This window comes from Triticum urartu, chromosome 3A (genome assembly GCF_056163025.1).
Source record: "Triticum urartu cultivar PI428250 chromosome 3A, HENAU_Tu73, whole genome shotgun sequence".
NCBI lineage: Eukaryota > Viridiplantae > Streptophyta > Magnoliopsida > Poales > Poaceae > Triticum > Triticum urartu.
Genome location: NC_141875.1, coordinates 621,149,364 through 621,151,977, shown reverse-complemented (window position 1 = coordinate 621,151,977; position 2,614 = coordinate 621,149,364). Strand labels below are relative to the sequence as shown.

The following is a 2,614-nucleotide window of genomic DNA, read 5'->3' as shown; positions in this document are numbered from 1 at the left end:
ATACCAAAAATATTATCTTATCATATCTATCAGATCTCACTCTCGTAAGTGACCGTGTAGGGATTGACAACCCCTTATCGCGTTGGTTACGAGGATTTATTTGTTTGTGTAGGTGCGAGGGACTCGTGCGTGGCCTCCTATTGGATTGATACCTTGGTTCTCAAAAACTGAGGGAAATACTTACACTACTTTGCTGCATCACCCTTTCCTCTTCAAGGGAAAACCAACGCAAGTGCTCAAGAGGTAGCATGCGCCAGCATGCGGTCACCTTGACCGCCGCGGACCGCTTGCACTCCACCACCCCTGCAGCTGTGGGAAGGGTCATCCTCGAGCAGCTCTCCACCCCACCGCACCTGCTCCGCGTCACCGCCCACTAGCCTGAAGCCTTCCTCGTCCACTTCGACCTCCCTGCACACCGGGGCAATGCCGTGCGCCGTGACGTCATCAAGGTCGAGGGCTGCAAGTACTTCATTAGGTCCTGGAACAAAGACGACCACGCCGCACTCCTCAAGTTACATCACCACGTGCACGTCATGGTGGAAGACCTGCCAATGCAGTTCTGGTCGCTGCCGGGTGCCGAAGAGGCCCTCGGCGACATCGGCCGTGTCGACCGGCTCGACTCGCGCACCCTGGAAAGAGGGCACACCAAGATGTTTGCGTTCTGGCTCTGGGTCTGGGATGTTGCCCACATCCCCACCAAAGCGCGCTCTGGGTGCTCAAGCGGGGAGCGGGTCGGGCGGACGAGATCATCGGCCTCGCCTCCGCTGATCGCCACATCCCTCCGCCACCCAGCGTTCAGTGCTATGACCTGCTAATCCACGTGGACCTGGTGGAGGACTGGACACCCCTCTCGCCACGCTCATCCCACTCCGGCCAAAGCGGGCTACCCTTCTCGGACGAAGACGACGACCGCCCCCTCTCGCGCATCGAGCCTAGCACCTGGGTGGCGCATGTCGAAGAAGGGCAGGGAAAGGCCCGTAGTAGGGCACCGTGCGTCGGGGCCGTGGGCTGTGGCCCTATGCTCGGAGGAGGTGCCCGCGACCACGAGGAGGACAGTGGAAGTGGTGGCACCAGCCGGTCCTGGAGGGACCTCCTGCTCGGCTGCGGCTGCCATGCTAGGTCAGCGACGAGGACATCATCAGGGATGCGCACCGGCGTCGCAGCAGATCGCCAGTCGGCCGCCGCCATGTGGCTGGTCGACGTGGCCGCCCTGACGCTGAGAAGGTCTCCGGCGCACTAGTTCTGCAAACCACCCCACCTCTTCCCCTTCGCTCTGTGCCTCCCTCGACGGTGGAGAGGGACCCGGTGGCCCAATTCTTCTCCTTCTCCGACAATGGACGCGCCCTCTCTCCGCCCCCGCGTACGAACTGCATGCAGCTGGAGCTGGAGAGCGCCATGCAGGAAGCCCTGGTCACACCACTGGCTTTTGAAGACGGTGGTCGCTCCCCTCTTCGCCCCTCTGTCGAGCCAGTCGGGTTGGAGATCCCGGAGATGCTTCCATGCCTGCTGCCCTGCATCAACTCCCCTGCAGCTGCCATGGTGGGCTTCCAGATGGGCGCGGTCACCCAGCGGGTTGGCTCTATACAGATCGGCAACGGACAGGCGCAGGCGGCCGAGCTGTTTGCCGCGGTGCCATCTCCGGTCCTCCCAAGTCAGCTGCTCCGTCCTCGCCATTCCGCTCCAACCAAGTCCAGGGCCACCTCTGCCCCCTCCCGTCGCAGCGCTCAGCAGGCGGCAACAGGCATATCCACCCCAGTGGCACAAAGGGTTGTGCTGCGCCTCGCTCAAGAGCTGGGAGAGCTCGGCCCGAAGGACAAGATGAGCCCAAAAGCGGCTGTGCAGATCATGAAGCGTTTCCAGGAGCCCCTCTCCGACAGCGACATAGCTGCAATTGCAAAGCTCACAGGACTCGACCAGGGCGCTCTCAAGATTGCCGTGGGCATGGCGGGGATCACAGAAGCCGAGGAGATCATGCAAGGTTGATCATGTGAGTAGAATTAATAGTAGCTAGTTTTCGCCAGCGGCTGGTCTTAAACAAGTTCGATTTAGGTCTAGTATCCATGTTTAGTTCTCCGGTGTTGTGGCTGGTTCGTCGACGACGGGGTTTTTGGGCTACTGGTGGCCGTCGTTGCCCCTGGATATGTGATACGTCCATTTTGCTTCATGCTTTTACATCAATAGTTATTGCATTATGTGTTGTTATTACACATTATGTCACAATACTTATGCCTATTCTCTCTTATTTTACAAGGTTAACATGAAGAGGGGGAATGCCGGCAGCTGGAATTCTAGGCTAGAAAAGGAGCAAATATTAGAAACCTATTCTGCACATCTCCAAAAGTCCTGAAACTCCACGGGAATTATTTTCAGAATATATAAAAAATATTGGGTGAAGAAAGTACCAGAGGGGGGCCACCCACCGTCCACGAGGGTGGGGGGCGCGCCCTACCCCCTGGGCGCGCCCCATGCCTCATGGGTCCCCTGGTGGCCCTCTGATGCCCATCTTTGGCTATATGGAGTCTTTCGTCCAGGAACAAATCATAAGCAAGCTCATGGGACGAAACTCCGCTGCCACGAGGCGGAACCTTGGTGGAACCAATCTAGGGCTCCGGCG

General features: G+C 58.6%; 1 pseudogene; it reads left to right on the top strand.

The window, feature by feature from the left end:
• Nucleotides 1–248: 248 nt before the first annotated feature.
• LOC125547058 (uncharacterized) lies at nucleotides 249–1,983 on the top strand (annotated as a pseudogene).
• The last annotated feature ends 631 nt before the right edge of the window (nucleotides 1,984–2,614 follow it).